Genomic DNA, 24,243 nt, shown 5'->3' on the forward strand with positions numbered 1-24,243 from the left:
AAGGGTGGACCCAAGCAGAGCTGGACCCAAGCAGGGCTGAGTTAACTGGACCCAAGCAGGGCTGAGTTAGGGGAAGCAGGGAAGAGAGGGGAAGGACAGCCTGAGCCCTTCCAGACACAGGCAAAGGAGACAGGACAGACATATCCTGCCTGAGAGCTCTCCAACCCCCCCAATTATCAAAGCAAATCAATGTCACTCTAAGTCATATCTCCATACTAGCTCTATCCTTTCTCCTGTCCCTATCTCTAGGTCTATAAATTCAGGGCTTAAGGGATTTCTAGGGAAATTACGGCAAACGAATCACTGAGAGAGGGTGGGAACCTCCAAAATGTTGTGAGTTGCTTGTTTAATGTTTCAGGAGCTTCAAAGGAATTGAGCAATTTAGATTAAATTTCAAGAAGTGGGGCTGACTAGAGAGAGAGGAAAGTTAGAAACAGCGTGCTATAGAGGTTGATGGTGGAAATAAACTCTGCTGTTTCAGCCAGGCCAGGCTTCCTTCCAGTGTGCTTCTGTATGATGTTAATAAATGGGAAAGTGATTGACAACTTCCTTAGGCAACTTTGGGGAGTGAAATGCCAAATTTGGGCAAAGCAGACATCTAGCTTTATTGGTATTGGGGCTTTGCCAGAATTATCTGCTATTAAATACCTCCAGGGACCTGTTGCCTCTTTGTGACAAATGTTAGATAATTTCCATTAACTGCATTATTGATGGAGAAAGCAGAAAGGTGAGAGAGTGGAGAGAGTAAAGATTGAATGAGTGTCAGAACTAACTGGAGGAAGAGGGAAGATAAAGATGTGAATAAGTATATACCTGAGGATAAAATGTAAAATGAAATTAATGAAAATACGATGGTCAGATTGGAAGGAGAGAAAATGCGAATTACAGAGTGAAAGACTTCTTTCTACTCTCTCAAATGTTTTGGGGGGATTTTGGGGGGGCAAATAGGCAGTAGGTTTTCACACATTTTGAAAAACCCACCTCTTCACACTTGAGTTTTCATGTTCTTGGTTCATAATCCTAGGATTACCATTGTCAGTTGTGCAGAATCCCATTGGAAAGCAATGTGCCATCAGTACATCTGGTAACAGGAGGATGCTAGGAATGGGAATACAGAATATTTATGCAACTTCTAGGCTTCTAAAAATTGTATGTTTACATGCATATATACACATACATGCACACTTATATAAAACCTGTCAAATTTTTCAAAAATTTTTGAAAGGATTAGCATTATAAAGTCATAAGGAAATCTCTGAAGGGGCTTTAGAGTAGAGAAAGATGTGAGAAAAAGCCTAAATATATCACTCTGCAGCAAACCAATCATCCACACAACCACAGAAATCTCTGATAAATCTCTTGTGAACTAAACTTCCTGTTGCCCGATGGTTCTTTTTGGAAACTTTGTCTCTGTCTTTCATATTGAAATATTGCACTGAAAAGACCTGCCATGGAGATATTGATCCCACTTATGGGCAAGAAGGCATCTGAACTTGTCTTCCAGCCATGGCTCAAAGATTGCAGATGGAAATCCCTGCTGCTCACATTTGTATATTTGATCAAACTCTTTTCATGGCCAGACCAGGCTCCAGGGGTTGTGGGTCACATCTTCCCTCTAGCTGCCATTTACTTTGATCATACTAGTAATGATTACCATCTACAGCATGTATTATGTGCCAAGAACTTTGAATTTGTCATCTTTTTGGTTTTCTTGGGACAGGGTCTCACTCTGTCGCCCAGGCTGGAGGGCAGTGGCATGATCTCGGCTCACTGCAACCTCTGCCTCCTGGGCTCAAGCGATCTTCCCACCTCAGCTTCCTGAGTATCTGGGACTACAAGGCATGTGACACTACACCCGGCGAGTTTTTGTAATTTTTTGTAGAAACAGGGTCTTGCTGTCCTAAGCTGGTCTCAAACTCCCGGGCTCAAGCTGTCCTCCCGCCTCGACCTCCAAAGTGCCCTTCCTCCCTGCGGTCTGCAGGAGTTGCCTTGGGACCTGTGCTTCCTTGGCTCTATGCACTACTAGACGCAGTCCAGTGGGCAGCCTGGCGGGTGGCCCTGGGACTCATTGCTTTGCAGCCTGTCTGGACCATCCCTAACAGTTTATTTTTTTGACTTTTCCAGTGGAGAGTCCACAGAGAATATGACTTTTCCTTGGGTCATCTGTAAAGACTTGGCAAGAGATGTCTTGCATCTGGGAAGATGTGGTCTTGGGGCTCACCTAAGCAGCAGAGGAAACCTTGCAAGATGACATTTGGGGCTAATGTGGAATTAACTAATAGACTGATGAGTTTGCTTGATCTGAGAACTCACAAAGGACGTTGAGGAAGAAAGGGCAGCTATGACCTATCTTGGGGTTTTGCATTTTGTTCTTGTGACCCTGTGGAAATGCTCAGATGAGTGCACATGTTCAGACTCATGCCAGGCCAGTGTGAAGAATCAAGCTGAGTATGCATCCTTCCGAGGCTCAAAGCCAAGAGAAAGAAAGAAAGGCCTGGTGAAATATCACAGGAAATGTCACGGTCTTTTCTGGACTCTCTTAAAAAGCCCAAGACCCATTTAATATTTCGATTGCAAGACTTATCTCTACTGGGTGGTGTTTTGGAAAGCTGGAGTTGAGGAAAATCCTGGCTGTAGGAATGCTCTACTGCTGTGAACATTCCCGCTTTAGGAATGCTCATAGCAGTAGAGAGCGGGCTACTGACTTTTCTGGTTTTCAACAGTATCTTATTTTTCCTGAACATTTATTAACTGTCTGCCCTATCAGAGAACTTCTCAGATTGGAACTTCCCTTGAGTAAGAGACAATGACCTGAAATGCAGGGCGAGAGAAATTTCTTTCAGTTGAAGGCAGAAGGTGGGACCCAAATTTAAGAGAGCCAACCCCAAGTAAGGAAGATCAGCTCTCACTGGGAGCTGTGTAGGACCCAGGGTGGAGCACACCCCAGGAAAGGGCTGCTGGTGGATCTGGAGGCCTGACCTGGGGCCCAGGCTGAAGTAGAACATCAGCACCTCTAGTAGCCCAGCAATTTGGATAGCAGGCAGAGTTTAAAGGACCAAACTGGAATTATGAGTCAAGACTGGGCAGGAAGCAGGAAGCAAGGATGAGGATCCAGGTTATGATAACTAGTGATGCATGGGGTGTCCAGGCCCAGAGGCACTAAAAAGGGGTCAAGGACCCAGCATGGAGACTGGGTAACAGAGAGCCATGCTGTGCTCTTGGAATCTGGGCAGCAAGAGTAGCAGCTCCCAGAGGGGCTGGCTGGCAACCTTTTGTATCAGCTTAGGAACTTTTCATGTTGGTCAGGAGCAGAGACGCAGTTCCAGGTTTGGCTGGCCTGGAGCTTGCAGGATAAGCCCGTGTCTGGCTGCACTGTAAAAATAACACGGAGAATAGGATGGGTCTTGTCCTTGGTCTCTAGGCAGCCACTACATGGAAGAAAGAGGTAGAAGGCAGGTGTCTATCAAGTGACATCACAGAACTCAAGAGGAGTGAATGTCACCTCCATTCCCCAGTCTCCCAACATCCCCTGGGGAACAGGGCAGAGGGAATACAGAGTAGGGGAATTCCAGGATAAGCTTCATGCACCCAGAATGTGGAATGCTCACCAAAGAAGAACAAGAGCCGTGTTCACATCATGATATTCCGCCCTCTTAATTCCCAAACAGGGCTCCCAGGCTACAGAGCAGCTTTGATAACAGCAGTGCACTCCCTCTCCTCTAGAAAGTTAGGTGGCTTTAAAATAGGTAAGGCTAATTTCATTCCTTCTGTGAGTCCTGATGAAAGGGGCATTTGGCGAAAAACATGTGTGGGTTGGCATGCAATGAATACTTATTTACATGGGTGTTTTGAAGACAATGACACAGAATCAAAATTTAACCCACAAGTTTAGGTTTTCAGTTTCCTTCTACTTCTCTCCTTTGAGAGGTAGAGATGGAGAAACTGTCTCTACCGCTCTTATTTTCTCACTCTGATAACAATCTTTTCCATTAGTAGAGTGCTATATAAGGTACAGTGCACTTGGGAAATGCCTCTTGGGAAGGTGACATGTAAAAATGGTGGTCAATGCCACTTCTGGGCAGGTGCCAAGGCCTGTAGCAGCCTGTGTCTTTGGGTCCTGCATGCTTTCCTTTGTGTTGGCTGGTTCCTCTGGCCGAGTTCACTGTTGGTCTGTCTGTGGCAATTATGGAGAAGCATGACAGTCACAGCTTCCCTGAGTTCTACTGAACTCATGAACTTTGTTCATAACAGACTCTACAAGTGGTACAGGATTCCTGTGGCCACAACTCAACTCAACTCCGTAGAAATCAATGTTTATGGATCATTGGAGCTAAAAGAAAACTTGCAGATCAGATCATCTCATCCAATTCCCTGACTTTACAGAATGAGGAAACTGAGGCACAGTAAGATTTTTTTTTTTTTTTTTTTTGCCCAGGTCTGAATAAAATTGAAGGCACCCTTACCATAGCCAGGATTCTTTGTATATACCACTGGCTGACCAGTGGTAGCTGAAAAAAAAAAAAAAAAAAAAAAGGGATTTGAGATGGTAGGAGGGTTGTCTGACTGAGGAGCCATTTTTATAGGTTTTTATAGACATTTGCATTGGTTTGGAGTAGCAGAACCAGAAATAGTCTTTCCCTTTTCAGGAGCAACTCTGCATAGAAGACTCACTGGCTTTGGACTCTGTCCCTATCACATACATTTCAGTAGCCAGGCCAAGGCATCTGGCTGGGAGGCTGGGTACGTCTCAGAGAATAAGCGCTTGTCATGGAATGAGTCGTGAAGCTGGGCAGAGAGCCAGGTTTGCAGAAATGGCTTTGTATTGATGAAGAAGGGAGATTTTTACCTTGTCTTGGCCTCCATCATGATGAGAGTGTTACAAAAAAGTACAGATGACAGCAGGCCACTCTCGGAGACACACACGAAGCTTGTCTTCCTCCATCCCAAATACATAGGTCAGTGGACCCTCAGGAATCCATTCTGATGCACGGGTGGATGAGCCAAGGGCTGGGCAGAGGCCATTTCAATAGCTTAATGCTTGCCAGGTATATCTGAGCTAGTGCTGCCCCAGGGACAGAGTATCCTCTGGGAGATCTGAACCAAGCGAGGGTGTGGCAGCCGGTGGATGACTTACAGTCAGCCTATCTGGGCAGATTTTAAACCCTGGTGTTTTTAGTGCCTTGACTAGTGTGAGAAACTTGGAACTCAGTCTCATTGCTATTTACGGTAATGGTCATTTAGTTTCAGGAAAACATCGACGGTGCCCTTCCCTAGACAGCTGCATTGCAATGGGCCACATTATGGCATGCACATTAATGTAGGGATTGTTCATACAAAAGAGGGCACAGATGCCACTTGTGACAGAAATGACTGTTACCCAGTGTCTGTTCTCTACCTCTCTCATAGGGATAGAGTTTTCAGCTGGGCACATGACTGCCTAGAATGAAGAACTGCAGTTCTCATCCTCCCTTGTGGCTAAGTGAGGTTTTGTGACTAAGTTCTAGATAGTAGGATGTCAGCAGAGGTGATGCGTGTGACTTCCGGTGTGTGCCCTTGAAGGCAAAGTCATGCCTGCCCTTTCCCTTTCTCCCTCTGCAGGCGTGTTGCCGTCATGGTGAGGAGCCATTTCATATCATGCAGACTAAAGACCCTTTCCAGGTGCTGGAGCAACCATTCAGAAGGCGGTGATGGCTGGGGGAGGGCTTCCATGGGAGAGAGGAAGTAAATGTCTCTCACGGGGAATCCCTGTTGTTTTGGTCTCTGTCAACCATGGTTCAATTCATAACTTAAGTTATACCCTACTTATTGGGAACTTTGATTTTGGAAGGCAAAGAAATTTAAAAATTAAGAAATAAAAATAAAACAACAGCACTTGGATAAGATGGCTAAGTTCAAGTAACACAAAAAAGTCAGGACATGGAACCAGGAGGTGGAAGTGCCTTGTTTCTCCTCCTCCTCTTTCCGCTTCCCATGTCACCCACAGGACCGGTATGCCCGGTAGGAAAGATTGGTAGGTCCCACTGGTCCCGAGTGTCCTACGGCCCTTTATATTGGATAATATTGGAACTGGATTCTCCTAGAGATTGGGAATGATGGCAGAAAAATTAAAATTGAGAGGTGAAAGCTCAAGGAGTTAGTTACAAAGCAAAGGAAAACAAACAGTTTTGGGCATCCAGCTGCCATTCAGTGGTGGTCACTATGGCAGAGACCAGCAGAGTGAAGGGCTAGGAGACAGACTCATTTCTGATCTAACTTTAATAATCAATTTTAATGACCCTTGAGCGAATGGAGCAGTTGATTTTCCTCTCAATCCTCTCTCTGTGTCTGTTGTTCCTGCAAGGCCTATTGGGACTTGCCTGAGGAATTGGCCCTTATCCTTGAGGTTAATGAAAGACAACACTCAAGAAGCTTCCCACTTACAGAACTCTTTCTCCAATTTAGAATGGAGGCTACTTTTTTTTTACTATGGTAAAATATACATAATATAACATTCATATTGTAACCATTTTAAAGTGGCATTGAGTACGTTCATACTGTTGTGCAACCATCACAACCATCCATCTCCAGGACTGTTTTCTTCCTGCAAAACTGAAGCGCTCTACCTATTAAACAATCAGTTCCCATCCCCTCTTCCCCCAGCCCCTGGCACCCACCATTCTACTTTCTGTCTATGAGTTTGACCACTCTGGGAACCTCATGTAAGTGCAACCTCAGAGTATTTGTCCTTTTGTGACTGGAGCTGGTTTTGGCTAAGTCATGGGAGAGGCAAGTGGATCCCTTGCTGGTAGGAAGGACAGGGCCGTGTTGACAGGGACCGCGAGGCCTCAGCCCTGCAGTTTTGCTTTGTCCTCTGCGTGGGGCGGGGCAGCCCTCTTGGGGAAAAGGCTCTCCTCATTTCATCTTTACTTTTCCTTCCTGGGAGATGGAGCAAATGGTGCCTGCCTTGTCTATTTGGAGCACACAGGCATAGATCATTAATAAGATAATTGGAAGGCACTTGGCAAAATCTGAAATATTAACTGTGTCAGAGAAGCTGAATAATCACAGGGTCTCACCAAGTGCCACCTCAACAAGTGCAGCTTTCACCCGTCCTTGGGCATTTATTTCCCTTTGTCTGCACTCTGTTCCCTTTCTCCCGAAATGCTGGGTAGAGCTTCTTTAAAATTCAAGAAAACATCAGCCTTCCCCTTCCCGCCGGCGACATTCCCGGCCTCTTCTCTCACTCGAGCGATTTCCTGTATGAAATTCAACAGCAGGTCCACCCAGGGGAGCTCTTTTTCCTCCAGCTTGTCTGTTGAAAAATCTTGGGTTCTTCCTGACAAAAGGAGGCTTAGTCATCTTCCCCCAGTGACAGGCCCTACTTAAAAACAAACAACGAAGACATCCTACATCCCACTCCAGCTTGTGCTGCAGAGCCTGGCCGGGGAGGGACAGGGGATGGTACACTTGGAAAGGCAATCAAAGAGTGGGCGGTCAGAAAACAAAACCTGCCAGGTTATCAAAAGGACACCGCCTCCGATGCACAGAGCTGCTTCCTTCCCGCACACACGGAATCTTCCTGCTCCCTGCCCTACTCGTCGTGGTCGTGGCCAGCTGTGTCCAGCAGCCTGGCGCCCATTTAACAAACGGGCAATGAGGGAGACTCCTCACCTGGGGCCAGCAGTGGGTCAGGGAAGAGGCTGGGGTTAGGACTCAGGGGTCTCAACCTGGAGTCCTGTGTTTGCAGCTACAACTCCAAGGCCTTGGGATTTGCCTAGTGGGGAATCCTGGGCTCCAGGGAAGAAGTCACTGAAGGTTTACCAGGCAGACTTATAAATGGGGAGAAACTGAAGCCTAGAACGCCCCCCTCTCTGATGACTGCTGCCTACGCTGCCTCCTTCCTTCTCTCAGCTCCAAAGGCACAGAATGTCTGATCGGAGAGTTTAGCTGCTTTCTACTGTTTTCTCACAGTTTCGTTTATCAGCCTTGTCTTGCCAATGATACAGAAGCTCCCCGCAGGACAGTGGGTAGGTGGGAGCTTCCCGATGATCATGTTGGTGTTGACAAAGCTCCCCAAAGTGGGGTATTCCCTCAGGCTGGTCTCCGGAGCCGGCTCTGTGCTCTGAAAGGGATCCATCCTGCCGTCCTAGAGTATAGGTGCCGTCTATCTCTGTGTGTTGAGTTATCGGGAGATGAAAGATTTTTTCACTTGGTGAATCCTGGCATTGTGGGAAGACTCTCCTAACACAGACATAATTCTCTTGCAATCCCACAGGCACACACATACACAGAGGCACACACATACACATAGTCACACCCCTGGTGTGTCATGGGCGTTGTTTTGCATGGAGATATGGGTGCCGTCTATCTCTGTTTGTTGAGTTATCGGGAGATGAAAGATTTTTTCACTTGGTGAATCCTGGCATTGTGGGAAGACTCTCCTAATGCAGACATAATTCTCTTGCAATCACACAGGCACACACATACACACAGGCACACACGTACACAGAGGTACACCCCTGGTGTGTCATGGGCGTTGTTTTGCATGGAGATATGGGTGCCGTCTATCTCTGTTTGTTGAGTTATCGGGAGATGAAAGATTTTTTCACTTGGTGAATCCTGGCATTGTGGGAAGACTCTCCTAACGCAGACATAATTCTCTTGCAATCCCACAGGCACACACATACACAGAGGCACACACATACACATAGTCACACCCCTGGTGTGTCATGGGCGTTGTTTTGCGTGGAGAACGTGGAGCGTGAAGACACATTTTCTATGACAGTGGTTCCCTTGGTGTGGGATTGATGGACCTGTGGACGACAGGAGTTTTGTTAGTGCTCTTCAGGTTCCCGGAGATCATGTACTAGAACACCTTTCCTCCACAGAGGAAGAGACCAACCCGGAGAGCTTTGTCACTTAGACGCACAATTTTACTTTGCTTGGGCTTCAGTTTCCCTATATGAAAAGAAAAAAAAAAATAGAATTGCCCCAAAGGATCTTAAGGACTTTTTCAGAATTCCATACATAATGAGTTTTTATTGTCATTTTCTCACCATTCTTTGGCCTTTGTGGAACTGACTAGAATAACTCAATTGTTTGTTAAGGAATTTCTGACCTCAATCAGTTTTCCTTATATAAGGAGTTACCAGTTTTAGAGCCTCATGTCACTTGGGGCTGTGTCTCACTTAAAAGTGCTGTGAGAGCATATTGGATTGCTGAAAGGAGAAACTGACCACCTCTTAGAAGACATCACCAATTCAAATGAGGGTGTCTCCTTTCCTAGCGAAAACGGGCACTTAGACTAGTTTAGAGCCACTGGAGGTGGGAGGATGAGCCAGATGTCCCTGGAAAGCCAGTTTAGGGGTGCTTTTCTCATGTTTTCCAGAGTTTAATTATGCTCCGTGCTTGAGAGAAATATTTTTGAATCTGAGGATTTTTTATCTTAACGTTGAACAAATTATTTATCTTTCTTTTTCTGTCCCCTCCATAGTTTCCCAATGACTCTAATTTTTATTATTGTTATAAAGCATTTTTCCTTAAAGAATAAAGACACAAATAAAAAAAAAATCTGCAGCTTAGACACAAGAACAAGAGTGAATCTGACAGACCTAAGGTTGAGTGAAAGAAACACGGCAAAGGGGTGTGTTCAGCAGGACTCCATTCCTGTAAAGCTGAAAATGGGCCAAATGAAGCTATCTTTTAAGGTACACATACATACGTGGCAAAACCATAAAGAAAGGTCAGGAAATGATGATCGCAAAGTCAAGGTAATGTTGTGTTTCTGGATTGATGGTAGTTACATGAAAGTATGCTTTATTATTCATTAAACTATAAAAATATGTCATATGTACCTTTTAAATAAAAATCGAATAAAGTGACATGGAAATCAGAAAAAAGCTAGTAGCGTAAAAATTGCAGATTCATATGGTGGATTGAATGCTCTCTTCCAGAACCACACTAACATGATGGTAAAGGAATCGTTAAAAAATGCATAAACCACAAAGACAAAATGAATCCAAAGAAGACATCACCCACCGGTGTTTATTTGTTCATTTTTTTGTATTTGAAATACTCTTTGATGACATATTTGGCCTTGATTCTTTGGCACTGGCCTTAACAACCATACAGCTGCAACCAGTTGCTTACAGGGCTTTGCTTTTCTGCTGATTTTGCAGAGGCCTTTCCCATTCCTTTAGTTTGACCAACCTCAGTTAAGCTGATGTGGGTGTCAACAAACAGTTCCTCAACCAGGTTTTTCTACATAGGCTCATGAGGGTCAGATGCAAGTACCCGTGAATTCCACAAGCTAAGCCATCGGGGACGAGGGTGGTCTTCAGCACCCTTTTGAAGCAGTGTTAATGTCCATTTCTCCCCCAGCAGCAATGCCTTTCTTGGCCATGGTGGAGGCTTGAGGTTGGAGCTGAATGTTGAACTCACTGGAGATGTTCTGCCTTCATGCAGCCCAGTGGCGGCTGGGAAAGCTGGAAAGTAGATGGACAAGTAGTAACAGACTTTGCATGTACTGTATGAGACAGCTGAATCCTAAGCGGCAGTGGGGAAAATTGAGACACAATTAAACTTGCAGCTCACAACCTCCAAAAGGCTTGGAAATTGTGGTATCAGGTATTTTTGGAAGTGACGGTTAAAATGGGGCTAAAAACTGGAGAATTGGTTCAACGTTTGTATTCTTAGAAAATGCTAAGAGTAGATGGTACAGTGTTCTCACCACAAAAATAATAACTATGTGAGGTGGTGCATATGTTAATTAGCTAGATTGAGTAATTCCACAATGTAAACATGCTTCAAAACATGTTGTACACAGTAAATATATATAATTTTATCTGTCCATTGAAAAAAATTAATTAGACCTCAGCCCCCTACTCCTATTCTCAGCAACTAATACTCTTCCCATTTCAGCTGACGACTGGAGGATAAAGCGGAATGTTCTCTAATGGGGATAAAGCAAGAGGTCTGCATGGGGGCACCACTGGCACAATGGAGGGCAGCACGCCCGGGGCGAATACAGGGCTGAGACTTCTGGAGTATCTCCCACTTGCTCTCAGAGTGCTGTCCCATAAGCCTGCACTCTCTAGGCAGAAGATCTGCGTGGCTTTCCCTGGCAGAGTGGACCAGCCTAAAGAGGACAGCCCTAAGGGGGCCCTAAGATCTAGCCAACAGGGCGTTCCAGCTGTGGGGCCTTAGAGCAAAGCCTAGTGCATCATAACCCACACCTGTGCTCACAGTGTCCCATCAGTTTTTGGTGGTTCTCTCTTAAATAAGGTCCATCAGTTAAGGATCCCTAAATATCCCTAAATATCTTAGGAAGGCCTTGAAAATAGAAACCAAAGCGAACAAGCAAAGGATGCCTATTTACATCAGAATATACACGAGGAAAACTTAAAAAAAAACACATTATTTTCTGTCTTTAGAGAGAGAAGATATTATATTCTTGATACAGAAGCTGATTGCTATGTAAAGGGAAAAATTAAAACATTGATAATTAAGAAATGTGATGACTGAGTGCTATGAATGGTTAGAAAACAAAATTGAAGAATATCCAAGAAAGTAGGGCAAAAAATCAGAGATGGAAATTAGGAGTAAAGAAAATATGACCATTAGACAGTCCAGGAAGTCCAGTATCTGAATACTAGGAGTTCCAGAAAGAGATAACTACAAAAACAGAGGGGAGGAAATCACCAATGAGACAGTTCTAGTACATTTCCTAGAACAGAAGGATATTAGTATCCAGATTGAAAGGGCTCATTAAGTGCCCTTACAAATAGAGGAAACAGGCCTATCCCAAGGGTACATCTTTGCGACATCTCAGAAAAGTAGGGACAATTGGATCTTACAAGTTTCTAGGCTGGGCACAGTGGCTCACGCCTGTAATCCCAGTACCAGAGGCAGAGGCGGGTGGATCGCTTGAGCTCAGGAGTTCGAGACCAGTGTGGGCAACATGGTGAAACCATGTCTTTACCAAAGATACAAAAAATTAGCAAGGCTTGGTGGTACGTGCCTGTAGTCCTAGCTACTCAGGAGGTTGAGGTGGGAGGATTGCTTGAGCCTGGGCGATGGAGCAAGACTCTGTCTCAAAGAAAAAAAAGTTTCTAGAAAGAAGAAATGTATGACAAAAGGTCAGGAATCAGCCTGATTTACCCGCAGCCATGTGGGAAGCTAGAAGGTGAAGGAGAATTGCCCTCAAAGTTCTGAAGAAAAATGATTTCCAGTTGACAATTTTATATCTGATCAAACTATCACTCAAGCAAGAAGGTAGAAGAGAAACATTTTCAGATAGGTAAAAATATAAAACAAAAAGAAATAAAACTTAGCCCGATGCACCTTCTCTCAGGAAGCTATTGGAGTTCTTCACCATGAGGAGGGAGTAAACCAAGGGAAACGTAGGATCCCGGAAATGGGGGCCAACACAGAAGATGGAGTATGTGAGAGGAGACCCTTCATAGTCGTGATAAAGTGGGCGCAGGACATTGATCTAAACTAAATCATGACAAAACTGTTGCAGAGGATAGGGAAGAGGTGAAAGAGGGCTAAACCCTTACCTTCTATGATGAGGAAAAAACCTTAAAAATCCCTAAGGGGCTACATAAGCATATTATTAAAAATATGGAATGGAATACCAAAAGAAACAGCTAAGGAATTGAAAGAGCTTATTGTTGTTGAGGGGCAGGTTGGGAAGGGGGGTAAGAAGAGAACTGCGGATTTTTTTTCTTCAATGAACCTTTTAGAACAAATTGACTCTTTAAATTATGTGTATAGGCCGGGCATGGTGGCTCATGCCCGTAATCCCAGCAGTTTGGGAGGCCAAGGTTGGGAGGATTACTTGAGCCCAGGAGTTTGAGACCAGCCTGGACAACATGGCGAGACCCCGTCTCTACAGAAAATACAAAAATTAGCCGGGTGTGGTAACGTGTGCCTGTGGTCCCAGCTACTCAGGAGGCTGAGGTGGGAGGATTGCTTGAGTCTGGGAGGTTGAGGCTGCAGTGAGCTGTGATTGTACCAGCCTTGGGGACAGAGTGAGACCCTGCCAATAAATAAATAAATAAATAAATTAAATGTATGCATAAGAGATAAAGATTAAAACTAGAAAAATGAATAGCTTATTATTGGTGTTTATCTCCTTTAGATTTCTTTCTTTCTCTTTTTTTTTTTTTTTTTTTTTGAGATGGGAGTTTCGCTCTCATTGCCCAGGCTGGAGTGCAACGGCATAATCTCGGCTCACTGCAACCTTCACCTCCCGGGTTCAAGCAGTTCTCCTGCCTCAACCTCCCAAGTAGCTGGGATTACAGGCATGTGCCATTACGCCTGGCTAATCTTTTGTATTTAGTAGAGACGGGGTTTCACCATGTTGGCCAGGCTGGTAGCGAACTCCTGACCTCAGGTGATCTGCCCGCCTCAGCCTCCCAAAGTGCTGGGATTATAGGCGGAAGCCACCGCTCCCGGCCTAGACTTATTTCATGTAAGTAAAACAAGAGTCCTGTGTTGTCCATTCATTTATTCCACAGATTTTGTTTTGAGTATCTGTTATGTGCTGGGCACTGAGGCAATTTCTTTTCTCCTTATTTCCGCTTGTTTTCATTGCTCCTGTTCTGGACCGTCCTGCTGGGATCCTATTTAAGGAGCTAGTTACCACCCGCCCCATACGCCTCTCTCTGGATTTCTGCTGGGTGTGGCTGTGGCCCTAGTGTGATGTCAGGGAGGTCTTACTTAATGCTTCTCTCATGCTCTCCAGTGGTGAGTTGTCAGAAGTGGTATGTTTTGCTTTTTCTTCTGAGATGGGAGAAGCGTGCTGTATCCACAGATTCCTAGCTGGCACAGTTGACTGTTTATTTGCTTAGCACATGGCCTGACACATAGCAGACACTCAGTGGCTGAATAAACATGGTAACTGTGACATGTACTCACTTTCTCTCTCCTGTCTCTGATCCTCAAAGAGGACCAAATATCTGCCACCCTGCATCCTCAGACGGCTCGTAACTTTGGCAAAAAGGGGCCACCACAGAGGGCCTGCTGCAGCCTTCCCAGTTCCCTGTTGTTTCCACTTTTGCTATCTGAAATCTAATGATTTGAGATCCAGTAGTTTGCGTCTTGAAGAATATTTGGAAATTAAGGAAAATACAGGTGTCCCTAAGAGGAAAAATACTATGACCCATCATCACAGTAATTTCCAACCTGGAGTTCCCACATGCTGGGATCTCATAACAGGCATAATGGTGGCCAGAGAGCACTTCTTAATATTTCAAAACACCTAATGGAAACTGCCCATTTATTTAAGATAAGGCTGCAAAGAGTAACTAAAATGGCAAGTTTCTTTGCTTTCCAGTGAAAGAGTATCGATTTGGTATGGTAGCTCTGGTTATTTTTTATTTTATTATTATTATTTTTGAGACGGAGTCTTGGTCTGTCACCCAGGCGGGAGTGCAGTGGCTTGATCTTGGCTCACTGCAACCTCCGCCTCCCAGGTTCAAGCGATTCTCCTGCCTCAGCCTCCCGAGTAGCTGGGACTACAGGCCTGCACCACCACACTTGACTAATTTTTATATTTTCAGTGCAGACAGGGTTTCACCATGTTAGCCAGACTGGTCTCGAACTCCTGACCTCGTGATCCACCCTCCTCGGCCTCCCAAGGTGTTGGGATAACAGGCATGAGGCACCGCACCCGGCTAGCTCTGGTTATCCTTTGCTGAACAGATGCTTGAGTTGATAGCTGTCTATCTGTGAGAAACACAAGAACGGAAGGAGAGAATAATGATCAATAACAGCTTATGTGATTGACAAGACCTTGCCAAAGGCAGTGTGGATGTGGTGGGATGGGAAGGGGGTCTCTGGGAGGGGAGAGACGGGGGCACTGCATGCTACTTAGTTATTCCTGGGGTTTGTTGGCAGCTGCACTGAGGACAGAGGGCTCCAGACAGGGGCAGAGCAGGGGCACAAGAGAGTGGTGTGAGGCTCTAAACGCCAGCTTGGTCGGCCCACTTTGTCATTTTGCTGAGGGCTGGTGGAGGTGCCGGTGTGGCTGTGCCAGGGGCCCCGCCTGTCACCTCTCCCTGCAATCCAGACCCCATCACAGAGCCCATGGCAGCGGAGATAAATGCTTCGGCAAGGCAAATGAATCTAGAGGGAATGGGAGCCTCAAGCCGTGAAAAATGATGGGGACTGTGGCCTACTTTCTTGCTTTGTAAGAGTCACTTGCACTTTTCTGGGGCACAGCCAAACTGACGGTGTGTAGAACGGGATGTGCGAGAATGCTGTTTGGCAAACAAAGAGCGCTCTCTGGCCCCCAGAGGTTCTGGCTTTTGAGCCCAGACTAAAGAAAGCCAGGCTGGAGACCGTATATCAAACTTTGCAAGCCCGTTTATATACCTTGCTGGTGCCTCAGGGGGCAGAAATGCTGGTTGGGGATCTTTGTGTTTTGTTTTGAAAGAGTGATGTTTGGAAGCAGAAGCACTCAAAAATATATCCTGACCTCTGGCACTTAGAACCTCCACCAGAGCTTGGCACTTAATTATTCTGTTTCTCGTGATATGTTCTAATTATCTGTTTCCAGCCAGATTGTAAGGTCAACAATGGTAGTTTATTTACGAGTAAGTCTTAGTTTTCTCATCTGTAGGAATGGGGGTAAAAATGCAGGTTTGCTATGAGTGTTAGGGGTTCAGGGTTTAGTTTTGGGCCTAACTGCTCCTGTCTACCTGTCTACCCTTCCAGGGCCTCTCAGGACACACCTTACTCCCAAAGCACAATATCCAAATGGCAAAGAGGTTGTCCCTTTCTTAACGAGCTCCACAAGCACCTGACCACCACCCCCTCCCATTCGAGGCCTCCCTGTCCCCTCCCGCTGAACCTAAACCGCTCTGAGGAGCAGCTCTCCAGCCATCAGTCCTGCCTGGATGAGGATGCTGATTTTGTGTCTAGGGAAACAAGTCTGCCCCGTTTGCCTTCCACATGGAGGCTGAGAGTACAAGAGAAAGTTGGGGGAAATAGCAAGCAAAGTTCAGAGGGCAGTGGTCCATTTTTTCTTATCAGCCACAAAACAAAAAATAAATAAAAGAGGGAGGAGGCCGTGTCTTTGAGGCACAGTAAGCCTGCCCACTGAATGTCCCTGAGAGTAACTAGTTATAATAGCTACTCCTTCTACAGGGAGACCTAGAGACGGGGCAGAGAGAGGAAAGGACGTGCCCCCGTGAATAGCAGAGGGGTGAACAGGAGGCCTGGGGGAGAAATTGCCTTCCTGACAAGGAGAGTTGGAGATGATGAATACAAAACCCCTGGGACACTGCCTGGCCCATAGTGATGTTACCATCAGTAGTGGCTTTGCCATTTCCAGATTGACATCCATGCCCTAAACAGAGAACTTTGCTGAGATGAAATTTCCTTGTTGGTATGCTTTTGTGAACCACTCCATTGAGAACCAGCACAAAGCCATTGCCTTCTTGAACATCTTCATTAAAACTAGAATAATCTCTGCCCCTCATTTGCCCATGCACATGGAAAACCCACAGATATGCCTTCCCTGATGGAAAATATGACCACTGACTGGAGTTCCAGACCAGCCTGACCAATATGGAGAAACCCCATCTCTACTAAAAATACAAAATTAGCCAGGCGTGGTGGTGCATGCTTGTAATTCCAGCTACTTGGGAGGCTGAGGCAGGAGAATCACTTGAACCCAGGAGGCAGGGGCTACCGTGAGCCGAGCCGAGATCACGGCATTGCACTCTAGTCTGGGCAACAAGAGTGAAATTCCATCTCAAAAAAAAAAAAAAAAAAAGTGACCACTGAAATGTGTATAATGCTTTAAAATTGACGGTGCATTTTCTCATCCATCATTTGAGCCTCACAACAGCCTTGCGACGTAGGCAGTATTCGTATTCTCACTTCAAAGATAAGGAAGCGGATGCTGGAATGGCTTGGGCACCAGGCCAGGTTCATACAGTAAGTAAATGGCCAAGGCAGGGCGTCATCTTTGGACTCCACACCCAGCGCTCCTTTTTTTTTTTTTTGTCATCTGTGATGCTTCTTCCGCCCTGCTGTTGATAGCCTAGGAACAAGACGTGTGACTTTTCTTACCACCCCCTGGTGGGTACATCCTGGGTACACTTTTCTGTTTTCTAGTGGGGGTAAGGAAAATGGCTTTCAGTGGTGAAGGTTCACAGAAAGAATGGGATCCAGAAGCGTCTTCCAGCATGGTCCAGGTGCCAGAAGACTTTGGCAGGCGAGTTGACCATGGCTGAGTCAGGCCCTCCTCCCCCGCTCCCTGGATTTTGGATCGATTTTGCAGCGGCTCTGGCGGCTGCATGTGTTTCCCTTGGCCTCTGAGGCATTCCAGTGATGATGATGGCTCGGCGGGGTCATGGCCCTGTACAAAGCAAGGGCTATTTGTGGCTGATCTAAAACATAACTGGAGCCACCTGCATCCGAGGCTGGCTTCTCGGGCTCTGGGTCCCATAACCCAGCTGGAGTAAAAAGTTCACGTTCCCGTGTGGAGTAGATACCAAAAGTGACGTCTCTTTCTTTCTTTAGGTTTGGCTGCGTAATTGGAAAACCAAGCTGCCCGCCACCTTGCCGTGGCTTCTTCTATCCCTAGGGCCTGGAGTGGGCTTCCTCCCTCCCCCCCTCTATCTAAACCCTCCTTGCTGCAAGACCCTGCTCCTTTCACGGAGTCTCTATTCCCAGAATGTATGTGACCTCATTGTTTGTCATCCATGTTGGGGCTTTTAAGAATAATCCCTTGCACCATTTTATGACTGCTTCATGGACAATAATCCTGACTGTGTTCTTTGGGGCCAGACACTGGGTCTGCTTTCCTTCCTCTCTCACAGTGCCTGGCTGTGCTGGGTACACATGAAGGCTCACGGTTCACTGAATGAGGCATTGTGGAGGGCGTAGAAAACATGGAGACCTGGGAACCCAGAGACCAGGTTTTGTTGCCAGGGCAAATCCCTTTGCCTCTCTGGGTTGTTCAGTCCATATCTGTAAAATGAGAGTTGAACTGGATGATCTTTAAGGTCCATTTCAAATTCAAAGTTCTGGAAATAATTGTAGACTAAGCTGAAGAGATGCTCATTGCCTTTACCTGTCTCTCTCTGCTCCCCATATTGCAGCCTGGTAAGCTGTTGTGGCTTATCACCTGCACCTCTGATTTGCCTGAATGTAACTTAAAAACTTGTCTTCATAATATCAGGAAGGTCACAAAAGAGAATGAGGGAGTGTTGAGTAGTGTTTAGAAGCAGAGACTGGGGAATCAGACAAACTTGGGTTTCAGTCTTAGCCCTACCACTTAATAGTTGTGTGGCCTTGGGCAAGTCACCTTGTTAAGTACCACTTTCTTTTCAGAAACATGGAGTTAATGCCAGTCTCACAAGGCAATGGAGGAATACGTGAGATAATACAGGTATGGCGCACACACAGTGTCAGAGCTCACTCAATGGTGGCAATCATCGTTATTAAAGTGGGGAGGGGCAAGAAGCAGAGGGGTGTGTTTTCCAGTCCTTTGGTGAGCATTTTCTGACTTGTAAACTATTGGTTGCATTTTAAGACAGTGCCTTTATCATTTTAATAAGCAGTGTAATGATTTGAGGGAAACCATTTTAGTTATAATAAGAACACTAGCAGTACTAATTGTGCACATGATAGCATTTTAATAGAGTTCCATAATTTATGGAATTGGGAAGACTTACAAAAACATGGGTTGACTCTCTAGAGTCTTAGGTTTCTGGTGAGTGATTCAAACAGGCTGCTCTTGCTTCCTGCCAGTGCAAATAAATCAAGTGTAAACCTGCACTTTTAAACAAAATTGTGAAAAAGGAAACAAATCCAGTGATAAGAAACTATTTTAACAAGACACTTCATTCTTGAGGTGATTTGCTAAGGAGAGATTTTCCAGATTGTCCCTGAACTACCAAAAGCAACAGACACACTGTGGTACTTGCTTCTCTTTTTCTAGCTGCTCTGGGTTTAAGTAACTGAAGCCTTCTCAAGTATTAAATTTGGAGGGTGGCTCAGTGATCTAAGCAATGAAGACCCAAGAAAGACTTTGGGTCTGAATCAAAGTTTTCCAACTGCCTTGCTTTGAGTGCTTGGAAAGTCACTTCCTAACCTTGGATACCTCAATCTTACCAACTAAAAGAGTGGTAGATGGCGGGATGAACATCGCCCAGCTTTAGACAGTGAAACCTGGATGAACTTAACCTGGCTTAAGATGATCCCTTTCTGTTTAAGTGGAAAATGCATGGTGAGTGAACATTACCTTTCAAAAAACTTCTGGACAGAGTCCATATGTGTGTGTGTGTGTATGTGTGTGTATTAGCCTGAAGTTCAAGTACTTGCAAAGGTTTCTAGCACACAGTGTGCGGTAGGTGAGCTAGACTTAGTTAGACTTAGGACTTCCAGATCTCCCATGTCTTATCCTGACAATCGTGTTTAACTGAGTTTTAACATTGACTCTCAGAGTCAGAAAGAATTCCAGAAGATAAAGGAAAACCAGAAAGCCAAACTTTAATAAATACTCAGAGAGCAAAAAGAAATAATGGAAATGGCATACGTGCAGAGGGCACGTAGTTAGTGAAGAAATAGCTTTTGATGAAACAGGACAGGGTGAAACTTCAAAGACTTGTCTTTTATCCATTAATCCCATTAGTGCTCCAGCAACTTCTCAAAGATTGATTATCTCTGGGGAAATGTGTTACATCAGCCCTCAGCTTTCCAGTCCCATTAGACCCAGCAAACATTCTGTGCTGCTGGGATGATGGGCTTCTGTGCCATGTTTACCCATATTCCTCCAGCTCGGCCCCCTCCTCACCAGCTCCAGTCAGGAACAGAGAGAGGCCTCTACCCTCAGTAGTCATTCTTTGGGATTATCACTCACACCCCTTTGGAAGGGAAGAGAAACATAAAGATAATGGGCAAGCAGCATGTGCTCAGGTTAACTTTACATTGGCTGATCAATTCTTCATATAGCCTTGGGTGTTTATTAGGACTTTCATGGTGGATAGACACACTGTCCCCATTCAAAGTGCCTCTAAATTAGAAGTGAGATACCTAAGGAGTGTCAACAATGAGGAACAATGGGCTTCTCTTGAAGTCTTGCTCTTTGTCTAGTATGGTGGGCAAAGGAATTTATCGGTTACTAATTTTATAAATAACCTTCTCACAGTCTCTGTTTTGTCATATGTAAAATGGCAGCAATGTAATGTATCCCTCGTAGCGTTGTTAGGAGGACTAAATGGGTTAGTATTTGTTAAATGCTTGGCATTGTGCCTGCCTCACACCATACAGGCACTCAATAAAAGTTAGCTGAAATTATGTTAACTAGTCTAAGCAGAGGATTAGTAGGCACGTTGGAACTGATGCTAAGAAGGAATAAGACTCACCTTGGGAAAAGTGGGGATCAGGGAGAAGACTAGGCAGCAGGCTTCTGAGTGTGGGAGTGTGCAGGATGTGAGCACATCTCTGCAGTGCCTGCGCCCTCCTTGCCACAGAAATAACCTACACCAGACGTAGTAACAGAAAAAGAACCCAAGCATTTTCAAGACAATGTGAGCAAGGTAGAAAAGGGCGACCCATGAGTCAACAATACTCAAGCTTTTATCAGTCTCAGTTTCTTCATTCTTTGTTTCATTCATTCAACCCACGTTTATCATCAAACCTGTGCTGTTCATTGATGTTATAGATAAAAATGAACCACTCCCTACTCTCAAGAAAGCAGAAGAAGGAAGCAGGTAAGTAACTAGACAATTATATAACAAGTTCCTGAGTGATCAGGAGGAATGAAGTGCCCTGGGAAGGCTTCTGGGAGGAGTTGATTCCTAAGATTAGATGAGTGAGAGTTATCTAATGAGGGGAAAGGCATGGATGACAGAGCATTGTGTGTGACAAATCCTTGTCTGCTAATTCTCACATTTAACTCGTCTTAGAGTCAGTCTCCATTGATTGCCTATTAAGTATGGGCCATATTTTTATGTCTAGTAATTTTGGATTATATTCTAGACATTGTTGATGGTCTAGTGTAGAGACTATGGATTCTATTATGTTTCTCTGGAGAGTGTTAACTTTTTATTTTAGCAGGCATTTAATTTGACTGAACTCAAACACCAAACTGTCTCCTCCATGGGGGGCAGAAGCTGAAATCTCTGATCAGTTCTATTAATTTTAGATGGGTTGCTTGGAATCTGCCCCATGCATGTATAGCTCAGGAGTCAGCCACAGATTTGGATGGAGTTTATATGCAGAATTTGGAGCATCCCTTCTGAGGCTTTCTCCTTTTGGGGATTTCTGCTTCCATTTTCCAGCTGCCCCAACCATTTGCTCCTTCCATTTTCCAGCTGCCCTTCTGATCCTGCAGATTTCTACCTAGTTTCTAATCACTCTGTATACTACAGATTGGGTTCTGCTCTCAAGCAAAAAACTGTGAAACCCAGAAACTCATCCAATGCTCCCTTCTCCCAGGTTCTGCCTGCTTTGAGTTGCTCTCTAGTGCATGCAAATAGGTATTTTTAATTTTTTGCTAAGTAATAGTTATGTTCAGATGAGAGGTCCAATATACACTACTCTGAGATATTGGAAGCAAAACTCCCACAATGGATATTTCAAGAACTGCAAGTAGGTCAGTTTGTGTGTGGGGGGGAGTGTTTGTGTACATGTGTGCATGCGTGTGTTACAGGGGCATGGAAATATGCACAGCTTAAAAAAAGGCAGAGGTCAGATCATCAAAAGCCTTCTGGGTTATATTAAGGAATTTGAACTAGATCCTGAAGGCTGTGATGAAGAGCTTTAATCTTAAGAGTAAAATGATCACAATTGTTCTTAGAAACATTGCTGGGCATCTGTATGAAGGATGAATCAAAAGAGGTAGAAAGATAGTTAGGGGATTGATGGGGAAACAGAATTCAGTTTTTGTCCTCTGGAAGATGAGGGGTTGAACTAGATGATCATTAATATCTCTTACGGCTCTAGTATTCCGATCTTCCCATTAATGACTTTACTTGGTCCTACTGTAGCCAGGAGTTCCCACAAGGCTGTTTTTTGCAGAGCACTATACACAGCCCTTGAAGCCCAGGCTTTAAAAAATGCCATTTAGTGATATTTTATGGCTTGTGAATAGATTAAGGTAATGGAGGCACAAAACAACACAAATGAATGCACCACGGGTGGGTAACAGCCTTTGAATTTCTCCAGCTCTCCCTTCAGACCTCCTGTATCACAACAGGTATTTGGTCATTTTATGTGATCTTAAATGGCCTACTATTAACCTGACTTTGATTTTTTTTCAGTCCTCAGAGAGGTGGAGGTGGGCCTAGCAAGAACCCAATGCTAGGGATTCATTGCAAAGTGTACCCAAATTGGGAAGGGTGAGAAGCTATTCTATGATGGTCTTATGAGAACCTCAGGAGATGCTGGTGGTGGTGTGATGGGCATGTTGGTTTCATCCTTTCCTGTTTCTGAACCAATAGGAAAATGAGGCTTCCTGAGCCTCAGGATGCCCTACCCTTTCTAAGGCTTCCTGGAGAGCAAAGAGTTCCTGCTCTGCCCTGGTGTGAGTCAGAGACTGTGATGACACACAGAACAGCAACACCTGTCCTTGCTGGGGAGGGGATCCAAAGTCCAGCTGCTCGCCTTCAGCATGACACATTTTTCTGTGCTTTGCCTCGTTAAGAGCTCAGGTCCTTTAGTGCTTGAAAGTAGCTGAGTGCACCACCTCTGTAAATTGATCCCGCGCTCAGTTCGTGAAACATCAGGTTTTAGGAATTGGAGAGGCAGCAATATAATTTTTGTGTGCTGTTGCTTGAGTGAACTGTAAACCAAGGCTTTCTACCCAGGATTGCACGGCTTTTTAGTTTGATGAATGTCATTTTACCCAGAGCTGACTAAATGATATTGTCTTATATGGCTCTCAAATTTTTCTCTGATCTGTTCCCAATCTGAAACGTGTGAGTACATCACTTCAGATATTTGCTAGGCATCTGAGCTTGGCCTGAGGATATTCACCAGCATGATTGAGAAAACATGCTTGTCCTCAGGAAGGCCCAAGTCTAAGCATCTGCTCATGCCCCTTCCTTGGCTGTGTGGCTTTTCTGCACTGCAAACCAAGCTTGTAGACATGGTGTACCTTTCCATAACAGGTCTCTCTCTTCTATCATGTTGTGGTCACTGAATTGGATTTGGCAGAAATACCAGAAAGTGGAGCATGTGGTCGCAGCATGTGACCTTCAAGTCAGGTCACGGCTGGCATTTGCCAGCCTCTGTTTGTTGGTTCTGGTGGAATCAGGCCTATGTGTGGACTCTGCTCCTACTATTTGAGGGCATTGTGAGGCCTTTTCTGAGTGTGTCTCCTGCCTCCTTGACTCCGGGCCTGAAGTTTCTGCCATTGATGTAACTCATATGTGTTACAGCATTGCCTCCAGAATTCTCCTATTTGTGAAGGCCTATTCTGTTAGACAGGTTGATTGAGGAGCACATTACCTACTTCTGGTGCTCCATCTGGGGACTGTGGACAGCAGAAGAGTGGGGTGGGGTGAGCTTGAGGGGTTGAGGGAGAGTGACACAGAAGAGCAGGGCTGGCTCCCCTGAAACAGGAGGCTCCCCTGTCAGTTGTGGCAGGCTCTCTGCCTGGTTTTTTCCACTCCTTTATCCCCAGCACTTAACCTCATGTTTGGCTCATAGTAGATGCTTAGGAGATGAAAGCCTCATGTCCAACCATGGCCGGCAGTTAAATCTGTGAATCTCAGGCTTGATTTCAGCTTGGCCAGGTCTGAGTCATTAAAGGACGCTTTGCATTTTTGGATAGTGGAACTTTTGCCATCTTATTCTTTTTCCATGGTGTCATGGCTTTGGCATGATCAGGGTTATGAAAAAAGGGGGATAAGCCCTCTACTCTGCTTTACCTGCCGTGACTGAGATCAGACACTGGTTTCTAGAAGGAAATGTCCATTTTAGAGCAAGAGAGAGATGACCTTAAGCATGACCTAAAGAAAAGAGAGAGGCCAGGCTGTCCCACCACTTCATGCTTGGTTGACTGAGCCAAGTTTGACTGCAGGACTGGGTCTTGGCCCAGGATGGAGAATATTCACTAATGAGGCAATTGACTTCAAGAAGATCAAAATAATTAGTCAGTTTTCACTGCTATAGTGAGTCACCCTTGTGAAGACATTATGTTCCAACTGAAGAGTGAGGGAGTTGAGGTGGAAGTCTCCTGGCTCCTGCTCCCTGGGGAGTGCAGAGTGTGTCTAGAAGCCTGGGCTGGCAGGCCAT

The 24,243-nt window shown here is 45.2% G+C and overlaps 1 protein-coding gene across 50 annotated transcripts in view; it reads left to right on the top strand.

Annotated features, from left to right (window-relative positions):
- Window positions 1-24,243, top strand: part of CACNA1C (calcium voltage-gated channel subunit alpha1 C) — a 723,808-nt gene that overhangs the window by 169,410 nt on the left and 530,155 nt on the right. The gene's annotated exons all lie outside the window — the stretch shown is intronic.

This window comes from Pan troglodytes, chromosome 10, assembly GCF_028858775.2.
Source record: "Pan troglodytes isolate AG18354 chromosome 10, NHGRI_mPanTro3-v2.0_pri, whole genome shotgun sequence".
In the NCBI taxonomy this organism is placed as follows: Eukaryota; Metazoa; Chordata; class Mammalia; order Primates; family Hominidae; genus Pan; species Pan troglodytes.